At 42.1% G+C, this 18,671-nt stretch overlaps 1 protein-coding gene across 7 annotated transcripts in view; it reads right to left on the minus strand.

Annotated features, from left to right (window-relative positions):
- Positions 1-18,671, minus strand: part of RBM47 (RNA binding motif protein 47) — an 80,379-nt gene that overhangs the window by 12,872 nt on the left and 48,836 nt on the right. The window contains exon 1 of one of the 7 annotated variants that reach the window (XM_030492570.1): positions 18,481-18,636. The exons of 4 other annotated variants lie outside the window; for them this stretch is intronic. The gene's annotated coding sequence lies outside the window, so the exon portion shown is untranslated. Of the gene's footprint in view, positions 1-9,168; positions 9,258-18,476; positions 18,637-18,671 lie in introns of those variants that run through there. 2 more of the 7 variants (XM_030492567.1, XM_030492568.1) reach the window with 2 other exon arrangements.

The raw sequence follows: 18,671 nt of genomic DNA on the forward strand, positions 1-18,671 counted from the left end.
ATGGCCACCTTTGTTGGAAACACTAGCATGCACCATTTGTGATAGTGAATAATTGAAAATTATCTGTGAACCTAAAATGCATTTATCCCTATGTAATTTACTGGGAATCAAGATTCACGATCAAATGTGTTTAGGTTTTTTTCTGTGCAGCTCCACAAAGCTGGATTTCTAAAGTATGTACTACCTAAGACAATTGTAGAACTCATGTAGTCCTACTTGATGCAGCTAAATACACACTTAACAACATTTGTTGCCACATGACACAATCAACACCTTCACAAAGTTTAAATATAATCTTCCTTGATGAGAAAAAACACAGGCACATCTGGTGTGAGCGCCCTCTCCTCTTGTTGTAACTGCTTTACAAAACGGGTTGCCAACACAACCTAACCTTGTAACGTTTAAAAGTAGTCACTCTCCAGAATTTCAAAAATACTTATTTCCAAAGTGTTCAACCCTACTTTGTGCATTCTTTTAGTCCACAGTAAACTGGTCATGAAAACCTGCTACCGTGTGTTGTGGGTATACACAAGGCATGAGCTAATACTGTGGGTTTAGTGGCTTAATAAAGCCAGATTGATTTCAATACATCCACCAAGTGTGGTTAATGCTAGAAGAGTCAAAACTGTAAGCTACATTAAAACATAGCGTCTTGTGAAATATGAAGCGCTTGCTTTCTAGTCTATGAGGAGGAAGGTGCACCTGATCTTGATAACAAAGATTCATAGAAGAGAGACAGACAAAAATATTAATTGCTAATGAGAAAGGTTGTACTCTGGAGACAACCAAGTTCTGGATGGCTCATTATCAGGACTGAAACAAGAATGGCTTCTTCTCTTCGCAGAAAAAGGTAAAGTCTGCTTGACTGTCCGATGGCACTTCGGATGGATGCCAATGTCTGCCAGCTCAGCAGGAGCCAGGCTTGTGAGCCGTCGGCTCACTGTCTCTGCTCCAAGGCCTGTCCCTGTGCAGGTGACCTCTCACATGTAGACATTTCACTGAAACCATTCACATTTCACTTCCTCTTGCTTACCAAACTCCTTCCCTCTTGCCAGCCTGGCAGGTGTAAATAATCCTTGCCCTAAACATTAATCACCTTCTTTTTAACCTCTTTTTTCACATCACAGCTCGGAATATGATGGAGTCTTGGGTGACACGGTTTAGTGCGAGGTGTCCCTGCCCATGGCAGGGGGGTTGGAACTAGATGATCTTAAGGTCCTTTCCAACCCTAACTATTCTATGATTCTATGATTCTATGAATATTTTTAAATGGAAAACTTACTGTGTTGGCAAGTGGCTGACCTAAAGCATACTGTCAGCAAGCTGATTACCTGAGGCAGGTCTTTTATTAAACAGAAATACCACACCTTGATTAACAGCAACACAGCGCCAAACTCTGATGTCCCTTGTGCCAGGGCAAGGGCAGCTCAGGGCCCTGGTGAGAAAGCGATGCCCACAGTCCGTATAGATGGTCTTGGGCTTACCCCTGGCTTGTCCAGCACTGTGCAGTGCCCTGTGAAGTTACACATCACCTGCTCCTCTGTTGATCCTGGTGTGGTAATACAGGCTTTTACAAACACAGTGTCCTTGTGGCAGCAACCACGTGTTCACTCCACTCACGTGCTCCTGTAAAACAGGGCTGTTTATGTTTGTGCTTAATTCATCCCTCCAGTTTTTTGTTACTTAGATTTAGTGGCATCATGTGTCCTTCTGAGGGTGACACAGCCACCTGCAGTCACATAGCATGGGCATGGGCGCCAGCAGCACGACAGGCAGCAGGAGAGCACAGGGAGACCTGCTGACTCTATGATCACCAAGATAGGAGGGGATGGGGACACCCATGTCCCACCTGCAGACAGTGGGCCATATAAACTCCTGCTGAGCTGACACTGCAGGCCCTCACGGACACTGCACAGCTGCCTGCTTGCTTCAAGAAACCACCATGGCTTTGGATTTTAAGCAACAGCTGCTGCAGAGGGGAGGTCAATCACTGAAATTTTAACTAAATCCACCCTGTTGACAGATACTGATTTAAATGTGACCTTCCTATGCTTTTAGTTGAAATAATAAGGGCAAATGGTAATCCTGCTGCTGACGTTTAGCAGCAGTTCTGGAAGCACGGCTGCCATCGAAGCTCTTTATTTTTAAAAGCTGATTGTTTTCTCATGGCAGCTTTAGATACATAAAATGTATATAGCAACAACAACTTAATAAGAACAACTGCATAACTTTATCACAAACATCAGATAGCCCCAACAATGCTCTCGCTGAAACCCCAGTTTGCCTGTTCACAGATTTATCAGTTGAACAGGAAAATGCAGGGGCCTCCTCAATTTGAAATAAGGTAACGTCTCCAGCATTGCTTCAAGTGTAATATGTAAGTTACCCCCTTTTTTAAAGATAACTATGGTATCGTTATACATCAGTTTTCTTTTTCTTGGCAAGACTGTCTCTCCTTTCCTACTATTTATTTGCTTAAACGACCTGAGCAAAGCTGGCATTTTTGGGGCTGTTGTTACTAAAGCTGAGCCATGGTGTGCCTGACTGAAGGACGTGGAGCCAGCCTAGCACTGCTGCAGCCACAGTCATGGCACGGAGCTGGGGTGCAGGGTGCTCCTTCCCAAACTAATGACAAAACAGAAAGTCCTAACTCTTTTACCAATGTGTCTAACATAGCCACCAGCCCACAAGCCCTTGCTGCCATCCTGTGTGCTTCACCTTGTTTGCAGTCAGCTTAGGAGACATCCTGCAGGAAGCAGCATCCTTGACTCCTCTTCATGCACAGTGTGGAGGCCAGGCAGGCAGGCACGCTGCAGCTGCCATGAAAAAAGGGGCCAATCTTTGGTGAAAAATCCATGTAAAGACCTTGCCTGACTCCAAATAAGTTATATTTCACGTGTCAAAGGCTAGCTCTCAGTGTAGTTTTCAACAGGAGTTGGATCACAGCTTGGTTCCCTACCTGCTGTCACTAATGAAATGCAAACATCTGAAGTTGAATCTTGTGGTGGGACAGTGCAAGAAACTACAGCATTTTCAGCATGGCTTTTTGGCTAGGGACCTTTCCTGAAAGTCCTGCATAGAGGGAAGGGAAGGTTACTAGCAATCACAGAATTACACAGAATCGCAGAATGGTCTGGGTTGGAAGGGACCTCTGGAGATCATCCAGTCCAACCCCCTGCCAAGGCAGAGCCACCTAGAACAGGTCACACAGGAACATGTCCCAGGTGGGTTTTGAATGTCTCCAGAGAGGGAGACTCCATGACCCTCCTGGGCAGCTCTGTGTTTTAGTTTATGGACATTGCTCCTTGTTCTGTTGCTAGGCACCACTGAAAAGAGTGAAGCACCATCCTCTTTGCACTCACCTTTGAGATATTTATAGGCATTAATGAGATCCCCTCTCAGTCTTCTCTAGACTAAACAGGCTTAGCTCCCGATGGATGATGTCTTCAGACTTTTAATGGAAACAGCAATACCTGGGGCCAACAGGCTATGACAATATCTGCACTGTGTCAGGCACATTGCTTTACCTGCAGATCAACTGAGTGAAGAAGTTGCCCTAGGCTAGATTAAAAGCTTTGTAAAGGTGGATTTTCGTAATTTAGATCATTTTGGCAAAACTCCGGAGAAAGCAGTGAACTGTTACAGCAGACCTGAAGGGATAGGAACATTTGCTGGAAAGAGACTTGATGAGTAGCTTAGGAGGGTAATCACATAGATCTGATCAGCACTGTTATTGACAACAACATGTCTGTCTGCTGTGCAAATTATCCTCATGCCAGCACCACTAAAGCACTGCATATTCTCTTCATCATGTGTGTGCCCGTATTAAGGCAATCGAACTTGTCCATCCCCAGATAGGGAGTCACCTGGGAGAAACCTTTTGGCTTAAGTGCTGCATGGGACCCAAGGAGATGCACTTGCAGCAGCACTTGCTGCACCACACAATTTTCCCTGTATGTTCAGGCATGAACATGCACAGCAGTGGCTCTCTGCCCACTAGAAGTACTATATTTAGATGCAGAGAGAAGCAGTGTAAAGTACCTAAGGGGCAAAATGAGATTGGCCTACTAAATCCCCAGGCTAGCTGCTGAAATTCCCACTTCTGCTAATGGTGACACTTGGCATCCCAACCTAGGGCCTATCATCAGGGGTCTGGCCACTGATTTCAGTGCAAGAGTTCATATTTCAAGCTTAACTTCAATTTTATTCTAGTTGGTTAGCCATGTGCCCCTTGTATGGGGCAAGTTAATGGTCTGGGCTTGAAAAGCAGTTTTCTGGGTGGAGCTACTGCAGAGGGGGTCCATGTATAATTCTCAGTTGCTTAAATTCATTCTAGAGTGGCCTAAGCGCATCAAAAATGGTTGGTTCCATTTAAAACACACTGAAAACTGATGGCTTCATCTTCTGATTGTGTTGTCTTCAAAGAAGGAACATAAAGAAACAGAAAATTAAGGGTGATGTTTCCAACAATACTCAATATCTAGTATTATTCCCCCTGCATCTGTTATAAGATTCTAATGACTTCTACAGAGATATAGTTAAGACAGTGATGAGCACTACTGAAAATCCTGCCTTAAAAGCCTTTCAGGGACTGGATATGTCCTCCAGGCACCCATCAAACGTAGTGTATTTGGCTTAAAAAACTGTAACAAAATTACTATAAACATGTTCTACTTCTTGCTCCTTTTTAGGAGGAAAACTCCTGAAATTACTCTGTAAATCAACATCATGGAATTTCCCAGGTTAAAACTTGAATGCTAATCAGATAATTGAACTCCAAATTTGTACAGTCAACAGCTGGCTACAATTTCAGACTAGGATTTGAAGGTTAAACTTCTTATTTTCCTCACTATCATTAAGAACAATAACAATCACAGATCTAATTCTCTTCACCATATTATGCCAGTTCCCTTAGCCGTATTAATCTTACCTCACAGCAATTTTATATTCAATATAAAAAATGAAGCTGAAACTATAATTCCAAAATAAAGTCACCTTGTACTGTGCAGGCTTCCTGCCTATTCTGTTATCAACCCCCACTGCACCTTTCTAAGGCATATTTAATTTGGAGTGTGATCCTGTAAAGGCTGTCAGAAGCTCCACTTGTGTTACCCATAAGCACTATCAGTGCCCAGCAGTGAATGTTCCCAGGATGGAGGTCCCTCAACGACCTAACCTTGTGGTCTGGAAACTGCAAAAGTAGTATTCAATGAGACATCAATGATAATATCTCACATAATAAAGTAAGAAAACTTTCCTGAGTGTAGCACTTCTTGCCATTGCTTTTTGATGATCACAAGTGAAAATTCTGTTCGTGCATATATGGTTTTCCCATGGTGAGAATGAAGCAATGCTGATGAAAAGTTATTGATGTGCCAAAGCACCACCACCACCTACAGCACCCTACCAACATAGTTGATATTTTCGCTGCTTCTGCAATGTGAATTCTGTCAATGCAATGTCTGTTTCTTGAGTGTTTTTATGCTACTGAAGTGACAAACAAGCCATCTCAGCTTAAACCACTTCTGAAGGAAGTTTGGGTAAGCGAAACCCTGTCTCCTCCCTTATTTTATAACGCACTTTGCTGCAAGTCATTCAGAACTTTGTCCCAACAAATTGTGTAACCTGTGTGTTGTACTGTTTGCCCCAGTTCCATCTTTTACCCAGTCCAACTCAAAATAATTGTATAACTCTCAGATATTTCGAGAGGACCAGTTGCTGGCTCAGTCTGAAATTATTGTCCTGCAAGATATTGAAGCCACATGTTAAGGAAAGATGAGAAGATGAGAGATGGGTTGTGTAATTGTTCTTATCAGCTTTCCAAATCAGGAAACAACCCAACCTTTCTCTTCTCCCCATATTCCAATATTTCAATCTAGTCAACAAAGTCTATTATTACCATGGTCAGATGATAGGAAAATGCATGACACGTAAATAAACTACAATGTAGTCACTCGGTATATAACAAGTCTTTCCTATTCTGGATGAGCCGTACTTCGTAGGATAGTTTTTGCAGTGTTTGTTTACCACAAATGCAGTTAAACACTGTTCTCTGCAGAAATGCTGGTACAAATAAATGTGTCCTCCTCATTAACTGTCTGCTTTTAAAACCATTTTTACCAATAAAGGAAGAAGTGTTTCATTCAATATGGACTACGAGCTTGCATCTTTTGCCATAAGAAAGACAGGAAAAACAATCTTCTGCAACTGAAAAACAAACCCACAGCTAGACTCATCTGTTAATTATTACATGGGAAAGATAAGACATTCACTTATTTCACTTCTTGACTCTCTGAAGAAAAATCTTACATATGAACACAGTTCATATATAATTTAATCATTAAAAATGCCCTGTGAAAGGCTTTGCTGAACTCTGTGGAGTCAGGATATGCATGCACGTGCTTGTGATTTTTTCTTTGTTATTGTAATGCAAAACACTCTATCTATCTGTCTGTCTATGCAAACATTACAGTAACATGTTCCACTCTAGAGTGCAACCAAGAGTACCTAAAAAAGTCCATAAATACAGTTCCCTTTTTGCCCTTTCTGATCTAACTTTTTTAGCTAACTCTTCTGGAGATCCTAGAGAGAAGTGTAATACATCCTGCCTGTTCATACAAAGTCTACTCAGTCAATTTTATAACTATAAAAATAGCTTTAGACTTTTCAGTTCACCCTAATTTTATGCACTATTTTTATTGCAAAAGTCTCAGTTTTGTGTTCACCACGTGAACATTGCAACAGCAAGGGGCCCAACCTGCAATCCTGCTTTCAGCAGGAGGCAAAGATCTTAGGGAAACCTGAAAGTGGCCCCACGTTCCCTTCCCCTCAGGTCACAGAAATGAAAATCAGCATAAGGCAAACCACAGTTGGGATGTGAATGTTCACTGCTGAAAGTATATTAAACTCAAAGCATTTGGCTTAGTCAACGGCTGGGTGGTTGGGTTTTTTTTCCTTTGTGCACTGACATTTGACCCCTTTTATAATATGCACCTTGCACCACTGAAACCCAGTTAGTTATTTATTAAACTCAGGTACCAATGGCTGACTTGTACATGTCACACTTTTAACTGCCTGGCATTGCCCATGTGAGGAGGAGAGGGGGATGAAAGGCAGTCGTCTTTGCTGTGAAATTCTGTCATGTTGGCAGAAAGGAGCTGCAAAGTGCAGCAATTTGTACCTGACCTCTGATCTAAGAAGTTTGTACAAACCTTTGAACCTTGGTTTGTAATTGAGAAACAAGGTTTACAAGTACAAGGAAGAGATTTCCAGTACTCGTTACCTGTGTCCAGGGTTAATATTATAAATAAAAAGAAAAAAAAAATAGTTTAACCAAGGCAGGGGCTCTCTCAGGAGGCACCATTCCTGTGCTGGGTTAATTCAAGACAATTTAAATTTACTGTAATTACAGCTCGGTTGGAAATACCTAGGGTTTAGAAATGAAATTTCTGTGTGCTTCAGAAAAGGAGTAGGATTTGAGACAGATGTCATTTGCAATTCACTTTTTGTTGACCTTAACTGGGGTATTTTTTTCCTAAATTAGAAGCTGATGAAAGAAGACAAGCAACATTTGATTCAATATAATTTCTTCAGCAAGAATGGAGCTGAAATGCAGATCTGAATAGGAATGATTAAAAAGAATAGCAAAATGGCTCCTCCTTTGTTAACTTTATTTTTATCCTACACATTATCTAATCTCAGTTATACAGTGCAGAGCTATATGAGAAACCCATGGAAAAATAATCAAACCAACAACATTACAATAAGCTCGTGACAGACAGTCATATGGCCTTGTCTTGATGAGCAAAAAGGACATGTTTTGCAGCTCTGTCAGATTAACCATCTTAATTTAATTAAAAACCTCTCTCTGTTCTTTCAGGCATTGGCAAGTTCTTTGGTTCAACATCATCAGCTAACACCGCCATGTGCCACTGTGGACCGTTGGGTGTGAAGGCCTTCACAGATCAACTGCAACAATAAAATTGAAAAAGATGCCCTTTCTGCAACACAGCCTGTCAGGCTCTGGAGCATTGCAAGGAATGGTAGTCACGTCTTGCTGTGACACCCCTCACATGCTCTGAGCACTGGCTATCATTCATGGCAAGCTTGGGTGTGCAAAGAGTGAAGGAGCACTTTACACACATGTTTTGGTGCACGGCATCAATCCCACCTAGCTCAGGAAAGGACGCTATCATACACAACTGCTGCGTCTGCTCCACATGTGAATGGACAATTTCGTCATTGGTTTTAATCACAGAATCACACAGAATCACAGAGTTGTTAGAGTTGGAAGGGACTTCTGGAGATCATCTAGACCAATAATTGAACCTTATTCACAAAAACTACATTTCTTTTTTTTTTTTTTTTTAAAAAAGTTTTAGGTTCAACTGATTTTGTCCAGGTTGAAGTTCAAACTTCACTATTATTATCACACTGACCCCAATAAAGCAATAAATTAATAAATAATTAAATAAGGGTGAACAGATTAATGTCACGTGTCCTATGCCATACACAAGCCTTAAATGTTTCACATGCTGCTTAAGTAGAATATGAACAGAATAATATCAGAACTTGATTTTCTTAAAATGCTATCACATTTTCAGAATGCAAGTGAATTATATAGAATCATTTATATTAATAATATTTGCATAAAACCCCTGCTTGCTCAACCTTTATAGCCACCTTCAATAAGTCTGTACCAAAAGCTGATAACTCACTTGTAAAGCTTGATTTTTATGTTAATCTCTTGAAAAAGCAGAACAAAACACGAGGCAGCACAAACAGATGATGGCAGAGACAGACTGATTGAAAACACAATGTCAGGTGGTTGTAAATGGCTACATTTCACTTCATTAATTTAAGACAGTAGAAAAAATATCTCTGAGACACAATTTTGTTTTCCTTTGTCTAAAATATCAGTGGCTTAGTTTTCACTGTCCTGACAGCAGTTTTGCTATTTGCTACACAAATTCTTTTAGATATTTACATGTTGAGCTCATAATTCAAGCTTAAAAGTAGTTTCTTCCTTCTCAAACAACACTTTAGGACCCTCTAAAGAACGGCAAAACCCAAACTCGATATCTTGACAATGACATTCTTTTGGTCTCAAATCCCTGATAAAAGAAAATCAGATAAAAAGCCCAAAAGAGCAAACAAGATTTCCCTTACCTCTCTGGTCCCACGATCGAAGTGCGACAGGTTAAGAGGACTCACACCTTTGCCTGAGCAACCTTTCTTCCTAATGGCAAGAGCCGTGTAACCTGGTTATACAGTTTATGCATCTCTTTATTGGCCAGCGAGCGTTAGCCATTTAAATTCCTTGGGAGTCATTTGTTAAGGGCTCTTAGGCTGAGGCTAAGTGGGTGGGACGGGAGGGAGAGGGGATGTTAGCACTGCCAGATGCTGAGAGCTCTCCAGAGCGGTTTGAACATTAATAGAAAACCATCTGCAAGGTAGGGATCTTTGGAAGAGGGCTGGGTCCAACCTTCAGGGAAGCATAGGAAAGAGAAACCATGACATTTTTGCAGGAGGAGGAATTTCAAGAAGACGATTTCATTCAAAATTCAAAACTTGGAAAAAAGGGAGTGAAACATGTACAAACAACTCCTTCCTAGCACAAGGCGTTGTGCAAATAGCTTGAGTTACTCACAACAGATAAGATAAGGGCATATTTTGCTTGCCAGCATGAGGTTTCTTCAGTGATTTTTTTTTTCCTTTATATATGCCTGGCAAAATTATTTCAGGTTGTGCTGAATCAATTTACCTTTGATTGTAAGAAAAAAAATGGTCTGCAGCTCCTGGAGTGAGAGGTAGGTTTACTGATCTTGGCAGCGACAGGACGGTAGGAATAACTCAGCCTGTGCCATGTACCTGGCGTGCACCGTTCCAGCAGCAAACACGGAAATTCAAATGTGTTTGCTTGAAAGGAAAAAAAGAGCCTGGTGCAGAAGTAAAAGCACAGGGGTGGTAAAACATGATTCATGACAGCAGAAATGGTCTGTACATAACAACGGAGCATTAGGCCCCGGGAGCACTTAGGCAAAGCAAACAACACACCTTCTCGAGCAGCCAAGAGGAGGAGCTGCACTGAAACACTTTTTGGATGATGGATTTGCCTGACTGGAGAGCAGTGTGCACGACCGGCCAGCGGGAGAAGAGGGAGCAGGGCACGCTTTGGGAGACAGCTCACTTCTGGGAAAGGACACTGCCCGGAGAAGGTGAAAAGCAAACATCATATTGCAGAAGCAAAACAACTACAGCTTTCAGTCCTTTCCCAGTTGTTTTGTTGTTTTTGTTTTACTGGCATAGCCATTCCTATCTTCTTTCTCTTTTTTCCAAAAAGTAAATTTTGGTCCAAATCTCCTGCTAAGCAGCACACAGGCAGCAATCTCAGGGCATCCCTGTGTGGAAGGAGAAGTGTGTGAGTGGGTGTGGATTCTGCAGAGGAAACACTGTCAGTTTGTATGAGATAGTCCTACATAATTATTTGTTCTTCCCTGCTGAGTGGTTTAATCTGGGCATATAAAATTTAGAGACATCCCTGTACTGCGGAGTCAGAGGCTGGACAATAGAGAAGAGGGATAGGAGAGTCAATGGGTGTAGAGCTAAGAGCTCTAAAACTGGAAGACTCCAAGTGAGAGAGAGGAATGTGGAAGATGGCAAAGACTAGCAAGAGAAGCATCTTTGTGGTGGTTTCTGAGAACGAACAGGAAGGGTAGCTGTTCTACTTATGTTGCAAACCCAAAGGATGACTGCAACCACTCTGTTCTGGCTTTTTATACTTGTTTATCCACAGTACTGTGGCCACAATGTGTTAGGCACTGTACAAACACACCTGCAGCCCAGATCCTGGTCCCAAAATGCCTGCAGCCCAAGTCTACTGTGCGAGCCTTTCATCTTCAGAATTCCTCTATGCGAATGTTAACTCCTTAGCTACAAGAGCTGCAGAGAAGCAGATAACTGCTCTGCAGGGATGGAAGCTGTAGCATGGAAATCAAGTGGTTTGCCTAAGACTATGGAAGGAATCAATCTCAAATCTGGGGATAAAATCTAGGAGGTTCTGCCAAAATCAAATCTATGCCTCAATCCCAGTGATCTATATATAGAGAAGTGAATATAAAATATTTAGCTGGTATAAGTTAAATTCCCATCCACCAGCTTAACTGATTTTTTAAAGTCAGTATCCTTCTCTTTACTTTGCATTTTCCTGTTGGAAAACAAACTAAACTTCTAACCATGAGCATTGTAAAGTGAATCCTGTCAGGTACAATTGTGCATATGCTTGAACACACAGGGAAGACTATTCTGATGTAAGTGGAATGAAAAAGCACCGATGCTAGTGAGCACACAGGCTCATTTTTAGAAGGCTCTTCAATACACCATGTTAATTAGGATCACGAAGGGAGGCTGTTCAAACCCTTGACCTTCATTTTATACTTTCACTTTTAGTTCCAGCTTGTTGTTAGTTTCCAAGTTATGGTCCCATTCCAGTGTAAAGCAATGAACATCAGCAGATGAAGCTGCTGCGGGGTAGTTCGAGGTGTTAGTATCCCCAGTAGCAGAATTTGAAAAAATATTTTTTTTCCTGCAGGCTGTGCTTTCATAGGGAACTTCAGAAAATCGGGCGGAGTTCTGCAAGTGTGTTCCCCAGCTTTCCCTGGCATCGGACACACTTCCCTTAGGCTTCAAACACACCATGTTTTTGACAATTACATGGCTTTTTATACGCCTCTTTATGATGACTGGCATCCTTAGAGAAATACATCTAAGGCAGAGTGGAAGAGTGTTAAGGGCAGAGCCATCTAAGCAGCAAGGAAGGTGGATTATGTATGCACATGTGCTCCTCTCTTCATACAGCATGCACTGCTTTGGTGTCAGGATATAAACACATGTTCTCTCTCAAAGTACAGCTTGACTACAATGATGATGAAGTGTCACCCTCTGTTATAATAATACCATAAATATTTAGTTGGTTCCTATTTTTGGTGATTGACAGCTAAGGAGGGACCAAATCCTAAGAGTTGTGAAAGGGAACAGTGCAGAGAAAAGTCCATCCAGACCAGTCCATGCCTAAGTTTCCCACAGATCTTCCATTTCCTTTTATTTTTGTCTTCAGTGGGATTACATGTGAAAGGTTTTTCCTAAATAATCATTCTCCTGAATACTGTGATAGAAAAAAGTTGAAATTTGAGGGGTAAAAGTGAGATTCACTGTAATATGCTAATGCCTGTCAGATGGGGACCTTCTGCCTGACTCAGAAAGGAAATGGTGAACTTCCCTTCAGCTGTGTTTCTTCTAGAAGCAGACACACAATCTGACCTCTGCTGATCATGCACACTGGGCTCCTCAATGTGATCACATGCACTAATAAAGCATTGGATCTGCTTTCTGAGATTTTTAGAAAGATCAACCCCAAATGCTTCGGGAGATCTAAAGGCTGACCACAGGCTCAGCATTTTATTGGGGTAGTGTCATTATCTGGATAAGAGTGAGAATTTTTGATGGTCATAGTAAGAAATGGGCTTTCAGAATATATTTCGGGGTGGTAGTTCAGCATTGTATGATAGTGCAGGCACATGAGCAAGAAAAAGGAGAAGGGAAAATAAGAAGTGAGTGGCGGGTTGGCTTTTATAGTTATTTTTGGCCTGCAAAAACTACTGAGAGACTGTAGTGGAATGAGAAGGGAATGAGCAAAGTAAAATATTTCACTGAAAGGACACATGAATTTAAGAGTGAGTCTCTTAAAGTCTCTCTGCAAGTCTCCAATCTCAGTATCAGAGTCTTCACGGTTTATCAGTATATTCACACATAAGCCCCTTCTCAGCAACAATACAGTCACACAAAAATAGGATCTCATATTGTAACAGGCAGCCCTTTTTTCCTTTTATTTCTTTCCCTTCTCATTTTAAAAAAACCACTTCGTGTTTGGTGGAACAGGTTCCCACATGTTTGTAGAACCATTTTATTTTCTATTTGAATGTTTCAAGGGAAAACACCACTTTATTTAAATGAATAACATGTTATTTTACACCTGTTATTACACAATGTGAGTTAATACAGCACAATTTGTCATTTCCTGACTTTCCTATACTGCAGACCAAAAGCTTGGGACATCCTCCAGAGAACACCCTGTCTGTAACAGGTACCATAACACTTCTGGATTTATATTTTTTCTTTGAGTGGATAGCATACAACAAACACATATAATTGTATGTCTCAAAACAGCTTTAACCTGTATCATCTCAAGGGATTTTCAGAGGTATTCAGATAGACACTTGTAGACAACAGCTTTCAAGTACTCTCACACTGAAGCCCTTTCATGAACAACCTACGTCAGTGCTCTGACCTTTCTTTACCTTGCCACATCACAGAGGATTCCCAGTAAACACCCTTGCAAAGGTGGACTCCCCTTCTGCTCTCTAGCTCCAGGCACAACCCCCATCCCAGCATGGAGAGGACAAAGTCACAGCCCAGAAGGCAGAGTGCCACTAGGGGGAAATTTGGCTAAGGACACCTTGGGCTTTCCCCTTTTGTTTTTTAATCTTAGGCTTCTCTGGTTCACGGGCAGTGAGAGTTGCCCTGATAACCTGAGCAGTCACTAGGCAAAGATTTTGTTTTATTTTCAGCAAACACTTGAATTGTCATTCTGCAATGAAAATCAGCACTGAGGATCACCCTGAGAAGCAGGCTCTGTTTTCCCACGTGCAATTATGTGCTTTCATTTAAACCTGAAAGCAGGTTTTAGGTTCCAAAATGTAAGAAGACAGATACTGAATAACCTCATGGAGCGCAACAGATTTTAATTAACACATGAAAAAGAAGGAAAGCAGCAAAACCCAAACATTTTTTATATAGCCACAGCCACTATGTTTCTGCGGCATGTTTGCTTTCCATTAAAATAAATACAGCATAGGTTCTGGACAGACATATCTACAAGGGAGGTTAATACTATGCTTGTTTTTCAGTCCATAGGTAAATAAAACACTAAGGGAGAAGGTTTATCCCTCAGTAGCCTGATGTGGTTGCTCAAGACCAGTGTTTCACACCACAGTCTCACAGACATGTTAAACCGGTGCTGCTGCTGCATTAGGTCCTGCTCCATCCTTCCCACAGCCGTCACTTGTGCTGCCACGAGCATTTGTGCAGCTGCACCATGCACACATGCCACGTGAACACCTGCATGGGCAGAGGGGAAGGAGAAGGTGGGACCGGTCCTTCTGCCAGCATTGCTGCCTTAAAGTATCTGTCGAATCACCGGCATTGAGCTAATCCATGGGAAAACAGGGAAAGATTTCCTTCGAAGCCTGCAGAATCTAGTGTCACAGCACAGCTCCTGCTCTGGACAAGCTGATGAGATGTCACAATGCGTAGGTAAGAGCCTTTCTGTAACACCAAGGAGCTTACTGAACCATCCAGAGAGATCAGAGGGTGCAATACCAAAGTATTACTCTTTATAAGTTTGTATGCAGCCAGTGAATTTTAGTGCTGCACGTGCAAGAAGATGAAGGTACTGAAAGAATCAAGGAGGGAGGTGCATCACGTAGTGTTGAACTCCATGGGCCACTGAAAGGCACCCCGTGGCCACCTCCTGTGACTGGCAGGGATATCCAGCCAGCACAATCCAAGTATGTGCCAACCAATTTTGGTAATTAAGGGTTCCCAGCCAATAACATTCTCACTTGTTCCCTCTGGGGCCTTTTTGCAAAGGAGAGCATCACAGGGTTTTGTGATATATGTTCATAAGAGGGAGGATAAAGACCTTCATACTTATATTTACAGGAGGCTTCCAGAATCAGGGTATGAAAATGACCATAGTTAGAACACATAATCCTTGCTTCCTCTCTATTCCAGAAATTGTTTTGCCCTTTTACAGGTCACAGTAGAATATAAGAATATTAAGTGAACAGCTTTTCCTCCAGCCAACAGGCATCATCTCTGGCTAGGGCATAAGCTTTTCTATTTTAGTTCTTAATGTCTTACTGAAAATAAGACAGTAAGCATCACTTGGAAATTGTTTGTAAAAAGAAGTTATAGGATAAAAAAACTTCCTGACAGTTTCCTTCAGGAAGACAAATTTATTCTTCTGCCTCCCAGTAACATGAAGGAAAAATTTAGGCTAGAGGAGTCTGAATGAGCTGCAGGGGAGTTTACTGTATCCATTAACTCAGGTGTCTCTTACATTATGTTTTCTTACATGTTCACAACTTCCATGTCTCAGAACACTGATTTATTGTCAGGACTAGACAGTTTTTGATGTTGTCGGCAGAGTCTGAACTGCCATGCATCATTACCAAAGAAGTCTGTGTTAAGCAGACCAAGCTTGATACCATCCTGTGCTGCCAGAGTACCTGAGACAGGACTTCATGTGGTAAAAAGCTGCTGTGACTAAGTCACCTGTTGGTGGTGTGTGCTGCCATGGATCGGGAGCAGGGTCACACCTCTTGGCCCATTGCCCCGCCTTGCGTGGTGCTCTTTGTCCCCACGCCCAGCGTGGATTTGCCCGTGCTGTCACATGCTCTTGCCTTACCTAACCTCACCTAGGGTCCCACTCGCCCTCCGGTGTTTGCATCCTGTCTGCTCCTCTCCACTGCTGCCATCATTATGGGCAGGCAGGATTTGGGCTGCGAAACTGCCTTCAGCTGAGCTTTCTTCTCAGCGGTCAGTGCAGTACCACCAAACATTATCTACAGCACAGGGAAGCCCCAGAGCTACGTCTATGCCGAGCCACTTGCACAGTGCAGAAACACAAGCGTAACACAAGCGGTTCTTGGTATGAACTTTGCAACCCTGTGGTAGAACTACCCACTGTAACCAAACACAAATAGTAAAAGGGCGCCTTTACCTCCACAACTGCACCTGGACCAGAGCCCACTGCTGGTGTGGGGCTCTTGGGCATCATCCCCCTGACTGCCAGAGCTGCCCCAGGGGTAGGGCCAGCCTAGTGAAACTCAAAAGTGCTCAAGGGCTGTGTTAATGGGCAGCTCTCAGTAATCGCAGGAAGGTGATTTTTTTACAGGACTACACATCTGCTATAAAACACTTCTCTCTCAAAGAAAGACCTCAGAGTGCTGTTGGCATAATTTACCTCTACAGATATTTGCAAGATAAAACAGGCAAAGTGTCTGTGATATCAATAATAGCTGAAATGTTTAGGAATGAGAGGAATGGTCTGAAAGGCTGTAATAATTAAATCCATTAGTTAAATTAGCTAAATTAAATTCCCTTACTCGGTAAAGAATTGCTTATACAATGACCTAGGATGTCCTGCTCCTGAGCCACTAAAAACACCTGAGTGGGTGATACACCTCATTCAGGAAGCACCTAAGCCTCATACTTCCTATCTCTAAGAGAAGGTTTGTATTTTCAAGAGGACGTTTCCAAACTGACAACAACCAAAACCTGAAGTTCAAACTCAGAAGCTGCATGAAAAGGTCCTGACACAGGAAGACCCTTCTACTTTGGCTAAAGGAGGGGTTGGAGACACAGAATGAGCTCTTCCGAGCGGTGTCCAAACTCTCAGCTCTGCCCAAACTATCTCCATGTTTCTTCTCTTCTGCAGGGTGGATGCATGTAGACCCTGGGACTGCCCAGCTTAGGCACTGTGGGCAAGTCCACCTTGCTTTGAGGGGAAGGAGAAGACTTCAGTAAAAGATTGTCTGCTGTGCTGCCTTTGGGTGCAGGGAAGAGATCCCGACATGGTTTATTTGGTAGCAGAGATGTAACTAATTTGAACTACTGTCCTCAACTGTTGGGCATACATAATGCTCACCATGCACCTGAGATGTTAGCTGTTTGCAAGGAGGCATCTGCAATTAAGCAGGAAAATACAGCTATTCAGGGGTTAACCAAGTGACAAATGACAATAATCCTGCACAGATACTCCCTTTTTTAAAAAACAAAACCAAACAGTTAAAATCTTCACAGGAACTTTAAAAGCTCAGTGACTTTGCCCTTCTCAAAAACAGGCAAGGTAAACTCCTAAAAAACTCACATTTAATTGGTGGGAATACATATAAATTGCATTTAAAGATAAGCACGTTATCAAATATCCAGAGAAAAACCTTCTCTAGTCTCAGTGCATCTAAAATGGTTGAAATATGTCAATTTCTAGGGTTTTGTGCCATCTTCAGAGCACCACTGGAAGTAAGCAGAGACCTATGTTTAAGGATGTTTCCCTTCGTGCTACATTACTGGAGATTAATCCAAAAGAAAAAGGAAGACATTTTTGTGCAGTTTGTCCCAGTCCTGCCCCACCTGATTCACCAGTACATGATTTAGCATAGAATCTTTGAATATGAAAAAGTAGTATACTGCTGTCTGGTACACAGATTAACGTGACAACAACCAGGTTGTCACCTGTCCTTCACCTGTCCAAATACTTACGCTTACACATCACTCTTGAGGTCCGAATTTTCTATCTGTAGAAGGAATTATTTGCTCCGTTTATATTTAAGGGTGTGTGTGAAGAGGTGGTTGAAATTTTGTTGTGTATAAGTTTATCTGAATGAAGCCAATTCACTCTTGGTGCCACATTGTCATGTGTGACTTCAGCAATGTTACATCAGGGGTTTCATTTGATTTTCTATGTGTTTCATGGCACGAAACTGGTGGTATGTACAAGACAGCGCATCACAGAAAATACAAATAAAGACATCAGGTGGTGATGTTCCCTTGGTTTTGATCCTTGGTCTTTGTAAAATGAAGCAAAATCTTTCTCTGAAGATATGCCACAAGACCGATAAAGAGTAGCAAGGTTATACTGAGGCCTTGGACTGCTTTTCGTTGGTAACTCTCAATTTTCTTGGGAACAATTATTATTAAAAATGAAACCTAAGTGGATTAAAATTGCCTTGTGTGTAGTTTCCTAAGTATACCGATGATGCCAAGAAAAAAAAGTAGTTTCCTTATGCAGTCATGAAGCTACGTCATTTCAGAGAGGAAAAAATGTAATATTTTGAGTTTGTGCATTCACTTCCCAAAAGACCATTTTATACATGTAAAAGGTTGCTTTTGGTCTGTTATTGATCACCTTAAAAGATTAAACACAATGTTAAAAGAGCAATTGCAAAATACAGCATGCCAGTTGCTGGGCATGCTGTGTACACCTCTGTGGCGCAGGAGGACTTTTGCAACCTGGAAGAAGCGGAGGCTCCATAGTGACTGCCATTTCTAAGAGAGATACTCACTTGTACTCAGATCATAGTCAGCTTCACATAAGAAACAACCTTCTCATCTAAAGCATAAGACAGTCTTTTGCATCTAGTGACTAGGAAGACAGATTTCTCTGAAACAAGGATTTTCTACAACCACCTTCTCTGTGAACGCTTACACTGTGTTTTAGGGCATCTACTACTGCCCAGGAGGCTGAAACAGGTGCCCCACTGACCAGGCTCCCTCTGACACGGCCTGCATCCCTTATAAATACCATAGGAAATACAACCATGACCATAATCATACCACAGGTGACTGTTACTAACCTACAGGTTGCTCCTCAGCTGGCCAGTAGCAGTAGGCTTCTGTCCCACCAAGCCGTTGCGTGCCTGGTACCACTGTCGCTGTTGTGTCCGAGCACCCAGTCACCCGCTGCTTTGAGACCTCGGCCTGGGACTTCGTAGGTCACAGAGAAACAGCAGGACAGACCTTCTGCATTCAGACACTCTTTTACTGAAACT

This window comes from Strigops habroptila, chromosome 7 (assembly GCF_004027225.2).
Source record: "Strigops habroptila isolate Jane chromosome 7, bStrHab1.2.pri, whole genome shotgun sequence".
NCBI classification, from domain to species: Eukaryota; Metazoa; Chordata; class Aves; order Psittaciformes; family Psittacidae; genus Strigops; species Strigops habroptila.